This window comes from Conger conger, chromosome 4 (assembly GCF_963514075.1).
Source record: "Conger conger chromosome 4, fConCon1.1, whole genome shotgun sequence".
Taxonomy (NCBI): Eukaryota; Metazoa; Chordata; class Actinopteri; order Anguilliformes; family Congridae; genus Conger; species Conger conger.
The window spans coordinates 74,112,487-74,130,345 of record NC_083763.1 but is presented as its reverse complement, the minus strand read 5'-3'; the positions used below and the strand labels follow the sequence as shown (position 1 = coordinate 74,130,345).

Sequence of the window (17,859 nt, the reverse complement as noted above, 5' to 3'; positions counted from 1 at the left end):
CACATTTACAATGGATTTGTAATTTCATGTCTATCTTGTTCGCACACAGAACATTCCCTGTCGGTTGGCAGTTAGTGAGCGATGAATTGGCTGACTTTGCAAGTGTCTGCGTTCTAGCATTCTATGTAGCTAATTGACTGCGATAGCACATTGCCAAGTCGCTATCTTGTGATATTTCCGATGCCACCTCACTGCTTTCAACGGTGTATCGCCTGAGCACACAAGGACACCAACTTCTGAAACAGTGGGCATTGTAAGCCGGTTTAAGCTGCGGTATCGACACTTCATGCGGGTCACAGTATAATGGACCGTTGACGGTCGTACATACAGAAAAAACATTTTGCTGGACAAACTACAAAGCGTTACAAGTAGGGTTCTTCTATGTAATCACAGGGTTCCCTTTCTTTGGAATCTTTTTTTTGTTGGGAGTGTACAGACAGACCTATGAGGTGATTTATTTTTTGGTGAAAATAGACCATAATTCTAGACGCTGGCCCCCGTGGGACCTCAGTCACGCCCGTTGGTCGGTCTGCACAGCAGGGGACTGAGGGGCTCATACTGATGCCAATGACATCGCACACGCCGCCTACATCACACCGCCCCTTAAAGGTACAATAGGTACAATGTGTCAGTTAGAACCAATTTTAACCCAATGAGCTTGAATTATTGTACAGCTCTACAACATTTTGGTACAGAGTGTCGGGCTGTCAAATATATATATTTGACACCCGAATTTAAGGACTATAAACACTGGCAGAGGGTGAGTCAACATGCCAGTGAGCCTCTTTCAATGATAGGAAGGGACTTACAGTGGTCGTGTAACAATGTTTTTAACATAAAAATCTTACCTATTGCACCTTTAACATCACATTTGCATTTAATTTGCATTTAAGCATTTAGCTGACGCTCCTATCCGACGCCACTCGCACAAGTGAGTACGAGAGCTTTCGGCAACGAGCCGGAAAACAGGAACGGTCATCAGTGTCACGGTCGACAGCTCTACTCGGTGTTCAGACCCGCGGTGAAAATGCTGAGTGCATTAGTAGGTTGTCGAGGGAGCTTGTAGCGCTTTAACGCTGTGAGGCAGCGGTGTCCAATCTTATCTGACAGGGGCCAGTGTAGGTGGAGGCTGTTGTTTCAGTAGAGCACAGTGACACCTGATTCAACCATTTAAGTAATCATGGTCTTCAATCAAGGCCTTGATAAGCAGAATCGAGTGTCTTAGTGCCGGGCTAAAACAGAAACCTGCTCCCACACCAGCCCTTTACGGATAAGATCGGAACACCCCCGCATTAACGTGTGAGGTCAGAAATGTATGATTCAAATTTCTTTCACTGAACATCCTCATGCTGATGTTACAATCAATCTGAAAGCAACCCTGCTGAAAAAGACAACTTAAACTATGTTTTGAAACAGCTGGTAGCTGGTTGACCAGTTCAGACCAGCACCCAGCTCAACGTGGTTTAGCCGATTGTGCAGTTCAGACCAGCTCCCAGGTGTGCAATTTGAGAAAATGACGGTAGTTTGGTTGTGATGGGTTAATGATCCATATTGAGAGGGAGAGACCGCGGCTAACAGGTGACAGGGCAGTTCTACCAAACGCTAAATGATAGGATCTAATGACAGTTACTGTTCAGATGAACAATTCATGTTCATGCTCCTGTTAAAAAAAATTTAAATAACTGTTTGACCGATAGATTACTGTATGGACAGTTTCATTTAATGAGTTTAGGTTCAGTTCTACAGGGGGAAAGGGCTATAATGAGCCAGCCTGGTTCAGCTCTACAGGGGGAAAGGGCTATAATGAGCCAGCCTGGTTCAGCTCTACAGTGGGAAAGGAGTATAATGAGCCAGCCTGGTTCAGCTCTACAGTGGGAAAGGGCTATAATGAGCCAGCCTGGTTTCTACAGTGGGAAAGGGCTAAAATGAGCCAGCCTGGTTCAGCTCTACAGTGGGAAAGGGCTATAATGAGCCAGCCTGGTTCAGCTCTACAGTGGGAAAGGGCTATAATGAGCCAGCCTGGTTCAGCTCTACAGTGGGAAAGGGCTATAATGAGCCAGCCTGGTTCAGCTCTACAGTGGGAAAGGGCTATAATGAGCCAGCCTGGTTCAGCTCTACAGTAGGAAAGGTCTATTAAGAGCCAACCTGGTTCACCTCTACAGTGGGAAAGGGCTATAATTTGCCACTTTTGAACACACGTCAGTAGTGTTACATAAACATTAGAGACAGTTCCGAACAGTCTAATCATAAATTTGTTATCTCACACCGTAAAGGGTTAAGAGAGAGACTTGGTCTCCACTTGACATCATCCTCAGTAAATTACATAACTGGATGATAATATATCTGTTGTTATGGCAGAAAACAAATTGAACACAAATGTCCCATATAAATAAATTAACAGAATATCATAAACAAAAACACAAACAAACAGAAATAAATGTTCCTTGCTACTCACTGGAGTGCCATGTTGCCTGTGATCAAATTAGGTTTACATTTCTCTTCCAAGTTTATAGCTCTATAAAATGATTTTGTTTCTAGTTTCCTCAATAAAAAAAGTTTGAGTGCAGATATCTGGATTACAAACAGACAGGATTTTAATTATTTATTCGTTTTCTTTTCCTCGCTAAACGAAGAACAAATACCCACAAGTGAAGCTTGTGCCTCTCTGCGGCGTGACGTTTTGATGAATGGAGCGCATTAACGCGGGGAAACGGGCTGCTACAGGGTTTCTATAACTGATAAACACTGATGAATCAATACGAGTGCGGGAGATAAGGTCTCTGAGCAGAGAGAGGCTCGCATGGCCCCGGCTGCTTCGATGGAAACCGAGACGCACTGTAGATTACAGCTGTGTGCCCAGGGGGGAACGCATCGCAGAGAATCTCTCCCAGCCAGGCTACTGGTGTCAGCGGAGTCCCACTGGTGCAGTATCTACCCCCAAATCGGCACGCTTTGTCAAGGAGGTGTTGAGATGTCTCCCGTGTCATGTGACTGGCCCATGTTGCCATGGGGACTGAGACATACATCCATAAGGTTGACACATGCCAGTGCAATATTGCAATAGACTCAGTATTGATATTTTCCCTATTTTAACAACATCCAAATAAAGGATTTTGAAAAAAAAAAACATTTCAGCAGCACTATACTTGATTTACACATTACGGTAATACTGTATTATTAATTTTAGTTTATGTTAAATTATGTTTAGCTTTTTTCAAACAATGTTTTTGTAGCAACACATGTAAACTGAACATTAATCTTGCTGGTTCAATATTGATTGCAGTATTAAGCCTATTGAATCATATGCAGGCAGTAATATAAATCTGTAACGCAGACCCAATGAAGCATATTCCATGGATATTACGGCTTCAAGGCCACAGATATGATATGCTCCATACTGTTTATCCAAATGAACGCTGCTAATGTACACAAATGTGCGATACTGTAGAAGTGAGGTAACATTCTAATTGTTATTTTATACTGTTTGAGTTGAGTGTTTGAAGAAGAAGAAGAAGAAGAAGAATCCATCTGTCCTGCCTCAGAAGGGAAGGTGCCTCATCCCCTCATAATCCTTCTCCCTGAAATCCTCTGCTTGCTGTCTTCCTCTCTCTCTCTCTCTCTCTCTCTCTCTCTCTTTCTCTCTGTTGCTCTTTCTTTTTTTTTCTTACATCCATCTGCGGTCTAAAGGTTTTACTTATTCATGTGGTTACCTCCAGGGGTACAACAGTAGGTAGTAGCCTAATCCCTTCCCCACCCACCCACTCTCTGCCCCCCCCCATCCTCTCTCACTCTCTCTCTCCCACTCTCTCCCTCCCTCCCCACCCCCCCTCCCTCCTCCCTCGTCCCAGGAGAAGATGGAGGTAATGACTGGGTTTGGTGTGATTAGCATAATCCCGGCATGGCCCTTTGGGGGTTGGGCTGCGTCTCGCACCTTGACGGGCTGATTGCATAAGAGAATTAGGGAACTGCCGGAGACCCCCCCCTCTCTCCCCTGTGCCCCCCCCCCCCCCCCCAAACTAACCAGGCATTTCAGAGAGTATGGAACACAGACTGAAATGTCAATAAAGACAGCAGCGAAGACAATCAATGACAGCCTGACACTCAAAGGGTCCTTTCAAAGCCAAGAAACAACAACAAAAAGTAATATCCAGCTGCCCGAGAGAACAGCCCAGAGCCACTCTCTCACTCTCAGCGCTAAGCACGCGTTACTCAGTGTGCGTCTGTGTGTTTAGCCCAGCGTCCGGGTCCTCCCTGCAGACCCCGCGCCCCCCCACTCCCCCTATAGAAAGAGGAAAACGCGGCTGTAACGTGTCACACAGGACCGGTCGCGCGGCGGGAAACATCGCGGCCCGAGCCACCGCTGCCGCTGCCGCCCGCTCAGCAGGGGGTCAGCGCACCTTGTTTGGGCTGAGACGTACGACGATATCAACACAGCCACGGAGAGAGGGAGAGAGAGGGAGAGAGAGGGAGAGAGAGGGAGAGAGAGGGAGGGAGAGAGAGAGAGAGGGAGGGAGAGAGAGGGCTGGAGAGAGAGGGCTGGAGAGAGAGAGAGGGGAGAGAGAGTCAGAGAGAGAGAGGGGTGGAGAGAGAGGGAGGGAGAGGGAGGGAGAGAGAGAGAGGTGGAGAGAGGGCTGGAGAGAGAGGGATGTGAGAGGGAGGGAGATAGAGTCAGAGAGAGAGAGGGGTGGAGAGAGGGCTGGAGAGAGAGGGATGTGAGAGGGGAGAGAGAGAGAGAGATAGGGTGGGAGAGAGGGATGGAGAAAGAGAGAGAGGGGGAGAGAGGGATGAGAGAGAGGGCAGGAGAGAGGGAGAGAGGGAGGGAGAGATAGAGGGATGGTGAGAGAGAGAGGGATGAGACAGGGAGGGTGAGAGGGAGAGAGAGGGATGGAGAGAGAGAGAGGAAGAGAGGGGGGGAGAGAGGGAGGAAGAGAGATAGAGAGGAAGAGAGAGAGGGAGGAAGAGAGAGAGAGGGAGAGAGGGAGGAAGAGAGAGAGAGACACACTGGCCCTTCACCACACGGTTTCAGCTACGGAAGCCCCTCCACCTCCCCCCCCACTGTCCCTCCAGCAGCACAGACAGACCCAGACAAATTGGGCTCTCCATCAACACCACTGCAGGGAGTTCACAGCCGAACCCCCCCTACCTCCTCACCCCGCATGCCCGGGGCAATGAGGCTCTGGGCAGTCCAGCAGGGGTACGGGGGCGATAGAGAGGGGGTCCCCTCTGCCCCCACAGTCCCCCGAATCGGGCTGCAGCACACGAGCGCCCCCCCAGAACTCCCAGACACTTCCACCGAGGCCGGCACACCGTCGGTCCGACGCGCAGACAGGACACAGCGAGAGAGCGCTGTCATTAAGTCTGTAACACTGGAGCACGCTCTGGGACCCAGTAACACACACACACACACACGCACACACGCACACACACACACACAGACATACACACACACACACACACACACACACACACACACACGCACACACACACACACACACATACACACACACACACACACACACACACACACACAGACACACACACACACACACACACACACACGCACACAGACGCACACACACACACACACACACACACACACACGCGCACACAGACAGGACCCACCGAGAGAGCGCTGTCATTAAGTCTGTAACAGGAGCACTGGAGCACGCTCCAAGACACGGTAACACACACACACAAACACGCGCGTGCACACATACACACACACGCACGACACATGAGCGAGCAGACACACACACGAGCAAGCACACACACACACACACACGAGCAAGCACACATACACGCACACACAGAAATACAACTCCCATGTACTAACTCAGACACGAACACATAGACACACAGGGACATGCCCAAACGACTGCTCACATGTTATAAGTCACACACTGACACACATACACACACTCACACACACACACACACACACTCTCACACACAAATGCATTAACATACAAACATACCATCACATATTAACATCCACACACAAACATACACTGACGCCAACACGCGCACGCACACACACAGACACACACACACACACACACACGCGTGTGAGAAGAGGAGATCAGAGTTTGTCCGCGCGACCCTTACCTTGCCCAGTTCGCCCTGACAGGTAAAGAGTCGCTTGCCGCGCGAGAGGAGAGCGCCGTTCTGTCGGTGCGTTTCATCGCTGCCTCTCTCCCTCTCTCCCTCTCTCTCTCCCTGCCTCTCCCTCTCTCTCTCCCTCTCCCTCTCTCTCGCTCCCTCTCCCTCCCTCTCCCTCTCTCTCTCTCTCTCCCTCTCCCTCCCTCTCTCTCTCTCTCTCTCTCTCCGCACTCAGTGAGCGAGCCACTGTTCCACCACTCGGCTGCAGCAGCTTAGGAGATGAGCTGCGATTGGCCGCTCTCGCTGGCTGTGCGTCTCCCCTGTTCCACTCCCCCTCTCCTCCCTCCTCCCTCCCTCCCTCCCTCCCTTTATCTCTCCCCCTGGCAGGTGCTGCTGGGTAAGAGCTGCTGGAGACGAGGACCCCTCGCTCACAGCCGAGGCTCCGAAAGGAAACCTGATTAATAATGAAGAGGAGGAGAGGAGGAGAGGGAGGGAGAGATAAATAAAGAGAGACAGAGGGAGAGGGAGAGAGAGAGAGAAGGAAATAAAGAGAGAGAGAGTAAGAGGGAGGAAGAGAGAGAGAAGTAAATAATGGGAGAACAAGGGAGCAGGAATTACAGAGAGAGAATGAAAGAGAGAGTGGGAGAGAGTGAATGAAAAAGAGAGCGGGAGAGGGAGATGGGAATTCCTCCCATGGAATGGCATCTCGGAGAGCGAGGGAGGGACGGAGAGGAAGAGACTGAAAAGGAGGTGTTACACCCGTCCATTTAAAAGAGATGAAAGAACTGGTGTGAGACAGGGTGTGAGACCTGGAGCGGGGGGGGGGGGGTTCGCGCTGCCCCACCCGTCCCCTGACTCTTCCTGACGAGGGGAGGTTCATCCACCGCCCCTCACCTTCAGCAGCGTCCCCGTGCCATCCACACACCCACACAGCGGGCAGGGCACGGGTGCGGAGGGCGATGCTGCTCTCTACCGCGCGTATTTACCCGTGAGTCTGCGCAGGCGTGTCAATCATTAGCCCATCCCTTCCTCCCCGCATACAGACTTACAGCCTTCAGAGGTGTATCATTTGCCAAAAAAAAGTTTTTTTCTTTCCTAAGCGCAAAAACAAAACCAACAACGACAATGAAAGTTTACATAAATACGTCAAGTCAGTAAAGTCTCAAGTATTTTAATCTAATATTTTAAGACTTTTTTTTTTTTAACAAGACACAATTATCGCCAAGAAGGAGAGTTTGACTAATCTCAAGATGTAACTTTAAATTAGGTTTAAGTTACGGTAACTTAAAACAAGGTAATATGTTCTACTTGAGAAGATAAGACCATAATTAAGTCTAATTACAAGAATGAAATGCTTGTATGGATATTTGGTGTACTGTACAAATAAAGGGACCCAGAAATGTGTCACAATTGCAGGCTCTCTGGACAGTGATACAACCAAACTTGGTGAAATGCCATCTAGGCATCCAGATGGAAACCCATCTACATTAGGCTAGAAAGTGAAAGTTATCTAGCCGACTAGGACAAGGCCATGCTTTGTCCAGGAAAGAGCTGTTCATTGTTAACCTCGACGGTTAATGTGGAAACATCCCTCAACACAGGTCTCCATCCCTCCGGACGTCTGTGTTCTGGGTTTCGCCCACTGGGAAACAGGAGATGAGAAGAAGGGTTGGGTAGGGCAAAAGAGCAACGCTTCACACGTTTCTGTTTGACCTGGGCCCTCTCAGGCCCTAGTGCAGCCTACAGAGACTTACTGTGATGCTAATAACATATTAAACATATTTAAAAAAAAAAAAATAATAAAAATAAATAGGCCCTGGTCCTTATCGTTGTTGTACGGGTAGCAGTTGAAATTGTACTTCCCTCTAGGGTCTTTCAGTGCACTTATCCCTGGTTATGGGTATGCACTTTGTTGTACGTCGCTCTGGATAAGAGCGTCTGCCAAATGCCAATAATGTAACGTAATGTAATTCCGCTGACACTTTAATCCCAAGTGCCTTGCAGTTGACTAGACTAAGCAGGGGGACAATCCCCCCCTGGAGAAAAATACCTTGCTCAAGGGCCCAACAGCTGTGCTGATCTTACTGCGGCACTGCCTCGAACCACCAACCTTCCAGGTCCCAGTCCCATGTATCTTGACCACTAGGTTGCAGGCTGACTATGACAACCGTTCTGAGGTAACGCAACGGCCATCCGGATGACTGACTTCAGAATTATTTAAAACAAAAATAAATATCCAACTACAAGCAGGAGTGGGGAGCAATAGGATGTAGCAGTTGCCGGTTCCTGGTATTCCACACAGACACAGAATGCCGATGTACACAGACATGCTCTGTGTGTTCGTGTGTCTGTGTGCATGTTTCAGGGAATATATTTAGCACTTGGATGAATCTGATTTAATCCAAGTGCAATCTGTATGCATATGTGTATGTGCATGCATGTGTGTATGTGTGTGTGTGTGTGTGTGTGTGTGTGTGTGTGTGTGTGAGAGAGAGAGAGAGAGAGAGAGAGAGAGAGAGAGAGAGATCGAGTAGGGGTCAGCCATGTCCAATGTCCTAGATTAAGTTAAACTGTGAATTTGATCCTTTGGGTGAGAGGTATATAGAGAGAAAAAATATTTGCATTCCCAACTGGTTTACGTTTTTTTCCCGTTGGATGAAAGTCAAGTTTTCGATGTTGCTTCTCCATTAAAGATCACATTTTGTCATCAGCCCATTCTTGGAACAAGCCTGCTTTTTTCTGTACTCAAACCAAGGGAACGCACTTTTATAAATTCTACTTTCCAGATGGGATTCTTTGTACCGAACCTCCACAGCTGCCGTTTGGATAATATTCTCCAGCTTCTGAAAAAAAGTCCCACACAACACTGGCGCTTACAAAAGAGGCTTTTAACTGGAATATCGTGCTGCTTCGGGTTCACTTTGCCGGTTATGAAATCCGCGCGGAAGACTCGCTGCAGAGATGAACCCGTAGCCCCGCTTTGAACTCAGCTCCTCGTTAATATGCAGTTTACCTGAGTGTTATCTTCTAAAATGGCTAATGAACTGTGGAAGAGAGGAGGAGAATGGAAAAGAGAGAGTAGATTTAGCCTCGGTAAGCATTTCCTGTGCATGTTTAAGAGAAGGAGCGACAGCTCTTGTGACACGTTAACCCCCTTCAGGGTGTTCAGGACTGCTGGTGAGAAAGGACAGAGTCACTCGCTCGTCCCCCGTTGCCACAGATGACAAAATGGATGGATCTTCTACTGAACAATCAGTGCTGATTGTGGGAACTTACAAAATGGCAGCTGCTGTCAGCTAAGACTGTCAGATGCTGTCACGTAGTTTCTTCTCTTGAACCGAGAGCTTGCAATAAAAGGGTACTTCTAAAAAAAAATGAATAAAAAAATAAGTTAACTTTCGCAAGAGTTGCCAAGTTCTCAGAAAAGTTGGAGTGAGATTTCCAGAATTTACTGAAAAAGGCTAAAACGGTGGAGAATGATTCACCCAGCTCATGCTGTGTCTAAAGCCTGTTGGCTAAGAGTTAACACTTTGTTTTTTTTATGTGCTACCAATGCTAAATATAGATCGATAAATTGAAATAAAACTTCTCTTCACAGATTCCTAGACCTGTGATTATTAGTGGTCTGGATTCCGTCTATATTTGTCCAAAAGTTTGACTCCAAATGTAATTCATGTTTTTTTTCTCCATTCAGTTGTTTTCCAAAAATCAACTTGACACACTGTGCTTGTGATGGAAAAACAAGCCTTTATTTGTGAGTCAAAGTTAAAGACATGCCGACTGAATTGATGCCATTAACTCCTCCATCAAAAATGTTGGCAGACTTGTTGATTTATTTATAGTGTTGCACAGTAATACAGTGTGTTCAGTGTTAAAAGAGTAACATGGTGGTTGAATCTGACACTTGCCAGTTGTCTTTAGGCAACAACAAAACAAATCTGCACAATTTATTTTATATAAATGTACTTGAAGACTTATTTTTCGAAGCCTAAATTTCCCAATATAAAAGTTCACCAAAACTGTAATGAGAACTGTCAATTAGCTATGATTGGCAGACTGCGCTCCCACTTTCCACACATTGTTGTTTGTTACCATAGCTACCTCCATGACATGCAGTCGTCTAGGGAAACTAGCTAACTTAGTATATCAACTATCGATAGCTAAGGTAAGGATGCTGCCTTATTCAATGATATGTTTTGCGAGCTAGCTAGCCAAGTTAAAATAAAAGCACAACTATAACATCTTCATGAAAGCAAACTAGCTGGCTAACGTTAACGATAATGTCACCTTATGAAAGCAAACTAGCTAGCCAGCTAAAGTTTGCTTTCGTAATGACAATAACCAGAAATAGTCCCTAAAAGGCAATTTAAGTGAACCTAATTAGTCATATATTGGCATCGTCTTGCCTGGAGGCCAGCAGCACACACAAAGCAGGATTACTGTGTAAATTGGGTAACTGCAGATTTGGGCGGAGTCTGGGTTTTAGTCAGTGCAGTTATCCAGCTAACTCAGTCTTCCAGCTCCATGGTACTGGCTCCCATATCTTGAGTTCACAAAATATTTTCTGTAGTGCATTTCAGGCATGAAAAGACACATTTGAATACCTACTGCATTTGTGAATATGGTGAACACATAACAGACCACTGCCGTTGCGCCCCACAGTGAAAGCACTGTCCCCCCTGTCTCACAAACTAGCTTTAATTACCTCTTCAATAATGTGGTTGAGATATTAATTTAGGTAAAAACAGCCTGTTTAATATCCGGATCTTCCATCCAGATGGCACTTCAGCAGTCCTGTTGTGGAAGAGAAGACTGTTGTCACTGCTTCCTTCCCAGACAGCACAATTGCTCATTTTTAAATAGCTTGAAACATAATAAATAAATAGATTTTTTTTTTTTTCTAATTGACTTATTTTGCCAATGTTGCTCAGTGTTCTACAACCAGCTTCTACTTTATTTATTTCCACAGTTGCCTGTATAGCATGTAGATTGTAGTGGCTAAGGTACATGCCTGCGATGTGGAATGTTGGTGGTTCAAGCCCCGGTGTACAATAAGATCCACACAACAGTTGGCTCTCTGCTTAGTCTAATCAACTGTAAATTGCTCTGGATGAAAGTTTCATCCAAAGAAACTTGAACCACCAACTTTCTGGGTCCCAGTAATGTACCTGCTCCCACACCAGCCCTTTTCGAATAAGACTGAACGTGTCAACTCTATACACAGGGGTGGTAGAGAAAACATGGGCTTTGACTAGCTAGGTGACCTCTTCCCATCTTCAAACCTTCTTAGGCCTGGCTGCCCAACTCTGTTCTGGGAGTTCTACCATCCTGTAGGTTTCCACTCCAACCCTAACAAAGCACATCTCATTCAAGAGCTAATACAGGGCTGCCCAACCCTGTTCCTGGAGATCTACCATCCTGTTAGTTTTCACTCCAACCCTAACAAAGCACACCTCATTCAACAGCAAGAGCTTTTAATCAGTAGAATCAGGTATGCCACAGATCTAGACTGCAGGAACGGGGTTGTTCAAGCACCCAGCACTTTGTCGATCGATTGATTATTGGGCACACGGCAGAATTGAATTAAGGCTTGTTCATGACCAGCCCCTGTAATTCATGAACTCCCACTTCCAATTTGTTGTCATGTGGAAGGGAAATTAGAACAAATTCGGAAGTGCTTTTTCACACAGAGAGGGGTCAGCGTGTGGAACAGCTTGCCAGGTCATGTAGTGGAGGCAGGCACTTTTCAAGAGCAGGCTTGACATGGAGCTCGATACTATCTAAATAGTAAATGGTTGACATTTATATAGCGCCTTTATCCAAAGCGCTGTACAATTGATGCTTCTCATTCACCCATTCATACACACACTCACACACCGACGGCGATTGGCTGCCATGCAAGGCCCCGACCAGCTCGTCAGGAGCATTTGGGGGTTAGGTGTCTTGCTCAGGGACACTTCGACACAGCCCAGGCGGGGGATCAAACCGGCAAACCCTCCGACTACCAGACGACTGTTCTTACTGCCTATGCCATGTCTCAGAAATAAAGTGATCATAGAGGGACATTCTTGTTGTTCAAGGATCACATTTCCCAGATGAAAGTACCCTGAAAGCACATGTTCTCTTTTGGGCACAAAACAAGTTTAAGTATCTGTAGGGTGTCTCCCCAGGGATAAGCATTTGTACCTTTTTAGGCACTTTCCAGACCATGATTTCTGAGAGTGTAGTATTTAACTGTGTGTCTCTGCGTGGGTGTCCGTGTCCGTGTCCGTGTGTGTGTGTGTCTCTGAACGTGTGTGTACGTGTCAGTGTGTGTGTGTGTGTGTGTGTGTGTGTGTTAATCTTCACGAACACAACATTGGCTTGTTAAGTCAAGGATCAGCACAAATCTTGATTGAATCCCGGCCAGTGGTATTCAGCAGAAGCAGCACTTTGTATTTGATTAATCCTTCACTTGCTGTCTCCTCTGTTCTCTGCGTACTCACATTAAAGACGGTGTCTGCTTCTCCACACTTTGCTTAGGTCTGCACCCGGCCCCGCACGCATACGCTAACACCGCCAGGCCCTGACTGGAGCTAGCGGGGCCAGAGGGCGTGTAGCACGGTGATGTGCGGTGAAAACGAAGGCTCGTGTCAGGTTACCGCTAACGCCCCCCGACGACATAACCCTCAGATTCAAAATACTGCTGTTGCCCTTGGCTAGGGGGCGACTTTGCGCTAATCTACCAAATCTTTGGACGAGTGAGAGGCCGGAGTTAAAATCCCACCTCGGACTCATTCTGCATTTCTCCATTTACTGATTTTTTTTCCCCGTCTTTCTCTCTCACCCTCAAGAGGCTACGGCTTTAGAATGACCTAGCGTTTTATGGGACAGGGCTAAACAGGGTTTGCCTCTGTCCTTTTGGATACAAGTTCGTAACTCGGCATGAATACATTTTCTGTGCATTGCAGAGCGCACAAATCACATTAAAATGTGGAAACCGCAATGTAAACATGAGCTGAAACTGGTGCATTAGTCATAGGGGTATAAAATTAGAATCGACACTTATTAAATACTTTCTGTGACTATTAATGAAAAGTAGCTTTGCGAAAGAGCAAAAGCAAAGACGTTACCATACAGGTGCCAAATATAGACCATCCCAACCCTAGGGAGGTCGTGAAATCCTCCATCTCTGTAATCCGGGTTTAATTTTTCTTTGTATGCTTCTTCTATTGAGTCAATGGCAAGAGAGATGAAAATGAGAGAAGAGAAAAGTACTCACAGTGTGTCTGTCGTGCCTTGTGGTCTCATCTCCCGGATATAATTAGGTGGTTTCACTGACTGGGACGGCTGAGAAACGGTGTGTTTTTGGACTTAGACTCGCTGCAGTCATACTGAGTGAAAATTGCACACATAGCCGGTTCATGCTCAAGAGGCATCATGGATTTGCTCCAGCAATTATCACCTTGCCAGGCACCCTCTGATACGAGTCAAATGCGAATTGTACTTTTGATGCATTTTGGCAATTTACCTGCTCAAGCTCTGCATTTTTAAAATTTTACAGTCAATTTGAAGAATATGGGCATCGGCGATATGGATATGTGCAAAGTGCAGTACTCTGGTTATGAATGATAAAAGGAAGAAATATGAATCACAACTGTGAAATTAAATATTAAATATTCTCAACGTGCAAGGCGGGTTCGGCGCAGAGTAAAAGGAAGTGTGTTTTAATAACTAATCCCCATAATGGACAAATTTAAAAACAGAGTGAAAGATTTTTGACCAAATATATGGTCAGATCAGGAAGAAGTCAGTCGGTATATTGAGCATTCTGTGGCCATACAAATGAGTGAATGATGAAAAAGATAACTTTGGAAAGGAATTTCCTTCGTGTCAGTGATATTGCAAATATCGACAGCTGAAACATAGTGAATACTTCAGTGTTAAATAAGCTGTGAGAACCTGGGGATTTTATCTCGTAACACTAATAAAATACTATTCCTCCCATAAAGACACCGACTATGTAATTGGATAGTTAACAATGGAATTAATAGGTAGTTGGGAGTTTTTTTGTAACACATTTGCTTTTATTTATCTCTGAAAGTGAAATAAAAAAATCACACAGCAAACTCCAAGAGGGATTAAACTCTATTTGTTCACCCCCTCTCAAAGCCTACTGTGTTTTTTGACTGCAGATAGAATATCCTACTCTCAATTATACTAAAATGCCCACAATCAGTGTTCAAGTTGCTATGTGGAAGTGAAATGTACAATATAAGAGCATTGTATATGTTATCAGAGTTAAATGTCCTCTAGGGGAAAAGTTGCTATCTGTCTGCCACCTTTCACAAGATCAGGATTTCGGTAGGCTTTGATACAAATTATTGTTCTCGGAGAGAATTCAATAAACTACTGTGTATTGCTTTCTGCAAGGGGACTAATGCAAAATTACTGTACACTGATACAAGCAGAAGGTTCAGTGGGTAGCACTGCCGCCTCACAGCAAGGAGGTCCTGGATTTTAATCCCTGTCAGCCGGGGCCTCTCTGTGCGGAGTTTGCATGTTCTCCCCGTGTCTGCGTGGGTTTCCTCCGGGTACTCCGGTTTCCTCCCACAGTCCAAAGACATGCGGGTTAGGCTGACTGGAGAGTCTAAATTGCCCATAGGTATGAGTGTGTGAGTGTGTGAGTGAATGGTGTGTGTGCCCTGCGATGGACTGGCGACCTGTCCAGGGTGTATTCCTGCCTTTCGTCCAATGTATGCTGGGATAGGCTCCAGCCCCCCTGCGACCCTGTTCAGGATAAGCGGGTTAGGATAATGAATGAATGAATGATACAAGCAGGCCTCAATATTAAACTAATAATAATAATAATAATAATAATGTTCTGTGAAACATCAGCTCAAATAGAGCACTTTTAAGACTGTGCATTTAGTCAATAGCTGACTCATAGAAGCACAGTTTGAGTTGAATTAACTCTGAGTTACACTTTTCGAATATCAGGCTGCACAGACATAAACTAGGCATGCTACCAGATTTTGAGCACATCAAGTGCTAAACGTCATCTGAGAAGAATTGAAGAGGTTATAAAGTGCATGATTAAAACTGCTTTCCATGTGCGAGGCAATTTGCATGTTTTCACTAATTATATTAATGAATTGCAATTAAGTTGACATGAACAGCAATGCGATTCACTATTTAATTGGCTTCTTAAATAAATCGAATAATATGCAAATTAAGGTATATTATGAATGTGATATATGTGCATGTAGGTTTTATTTTATTATTTATGTATTCTTTTACCTTTGGGTTACTGATGAGAACACAAAGGTTTTCTTCACAAGCAGTCAGTGCTCTGATTTATTTATTTATTCATTTATTTATATTTATCCATTCCTTCATTCAATGCTAAAGCTGAACAATTATATTTTTTGCCGGTGTTGCCAATGCACTTTGATGTAAAACCATAAAACCATTCTGAATATGTTATCCTAAACCTCCGACATATTATGTATATATACAGTACTGTGCAGAAGTCTTAGGCACCCTAGACCTTATCATATATATGTTTTGTTTTTTGTGTGTGTGTTAGTATAAAATAACCCATTTGAGATTTTCAAATATTCGTTTTCCAAAAGATTTAATTTTACAGAGGAATTTTGGAAATAAATTTTAAAAACTAACATATTACTGTAAGCAATTGACTACTTTTTTCATAAAAACCTGATCAAGGCTGTCTGAGATCAGAAGCCAACCAAAGTCTGCAGAAGAACAAGTTCTTCATCATGCTTGGAACAACCTCCCTGCTGATTGTCTTACAGAGCTGCAGGACATCTCAGAGAAGTGATGCAGTTTTAATGCAGAAGGGTCGTCACAAAAAATATAGATTTGATTCAGTTTTTAACTATTCTGCCAAATGATGAAAATATAATGTAAAATGTATAGTACGTTTATTTAGGACCTTTCATGGAATTATTTTTGAAAGAATCTTATCTGTACAGAATGTTATTCAGGTGCTTAAGACTTTTGCACAGTACATATATATATATATATATATATATCCCTATGTCTCTGAAAGGGCGGGCGTCTTAAAGGTTATCTTTAGATTCGTGATTCATCACTGAAATGGATTTTGTTTACGTTCCCACGGCGACCGTGAGGGCTTCCATAGCGCACACTGCTTTCTGAGGATTCACCACGCATCACATTCTCCAGGTCAAAGGTCGCCGAGTCCCCTCCCACTCCCCTGCATCCCCGCCCAATGGGAGCGCACATTACTCATTCTCCCCGTTCGATAATAACCTCGATTGTAGTCTCTGCGGGCCTGGAATAACAATAATTATCGCCGAGCAATTATGGCTTTTTTACCTGGAGGGATCCTCATCCTTACACCAGGGAGTAATGGGGGCTCACGCTGTCATTCAGATTTTAATAAGCTCCAATCAGCACGCCGTGCCAAATCAATGTTCAGGGAGACGTATTTACTCCACCAGCCAGGTCCACCCCCTCCTAGCAATCAAAATCGGCAAAAAAAAGGCATGGACAAACTGGATAAACCGTACAATTAGGGCAGGATACTAGACCTGCCGCTATCCGGTTTTTCATTTCACTAATTCCGTAAATTCGGCTCCCAGTTTGTAGTCTTAGTATGTGCGGCAGAGCTCTCAGTGCTGGTACAATGCGAGCAGGGTTCACTTCAGTCCGAGAGGGATCGACTGATCGAATGTACAGTGGGAGACGCCCTCCATCAGACCTGACACGAGCCTGACGCTACGGATCCGCCCTGTGCCTGGCAGCAGTGCACGTGCACGCTGCTGTCGGAAGCAAAGAACTCTCCGGAAAAAAAAACGGGAACTGTCTCCCCCCCCCCCCCCCCCGCCTCTGCCAAAGCTCTCCAGATGACGCAGCCCGCCTGCCAGCTACCCTCTGCTCCGCCCAGGCTGGCTCGCGAGACGCGCAACCTTCACAATGCCAGCTTCTCCAAAAGTTTGAAATGGGATTCATTTTTTTGAGAAAAACAGGCCTTTGTGAGCCATTATGTGGCTATGGAGACCTGGCAGCCTCAATGCTGAAGTGCTGGGACAGGCTTGCGCACAAAAAACAACAACAATAACAATAACAACAGTAATAATAATAATAATAATAATAAGAGTAATTATGAGAATTAGAATAGTAATAATTGCAATAACAATAATAATTATATGAATTAATGATGCACAAATGCATTACTGAGGCATGCTATTAACCTTTCATTCATTATTGTATTTGTTAACTGCTAACGAATGTATTAGTGGTATAGATAATGTATACAGTAGCACACCATGGGATATTTAGTTAACCATTAACAAATACATTAACAGTTTTTTTTCATTCCAATATGAATTTGCATTACCTAATGCAGTTGTTAGCATGAATTAATGGTGTACAAATACATATACAATGCTTTACAGACTGACTTCTCGGTATGTCGTTAACAACTACATTAGTTACTATAAATGCATGTTACTGCATTTAAATATACTTGAATATAAAAAAGGATTATTACTGCGTTTTGGTTAAAAACGGTGAAAAGATGCAGTGAGTTCACAATCTCACATGACTCCTGTGCTACTGGCTGACATTGATTTTGGACACGCTGGGAGGTCTGAGGGTCAAAGTGCTATTGACTGGCTGGCATTGGGTCTTACTCTGTGGTAGAGAGGTTAGCCCAGGTCTCAGAACAGGCTATTCATAAGGCACTGACCTTTCCTTGATGCCATCTGAAATAGCTGGCTGTACTAACGT

The 17,859-nt window shown here is 45.0% G+C and overlaps 1 protein-coding gene across 3 annotated transcripts in view; it reads right to left on the bottom strand.

Annotated features, from left to right (window-relative positions):
* The window catches only part of LOC133126134 (cadherin-18-like), a 275,444-nt gene that overhangs the window by 122,170 nt on the left and 135,415 nt on the right, over positions 1-17,859 (bottom strand). For 2 of the 3 annotated variants that reach the window (XM_061237982.1, XM_061237984.1), the window contains exon 1: positions 6,106-6,239. The exons of the other annotated variant lie outside the window; for it this stretch is intronic. The gene's annotated coding sequence lies outside the window, so the exon portion shown is untranslated. Of the gene's footprint in view, positions 1-6,105; positions 6,240-17,859 lie in introns of those variants that run through there. 3 annotated transcript variants of the gene reach the window in all.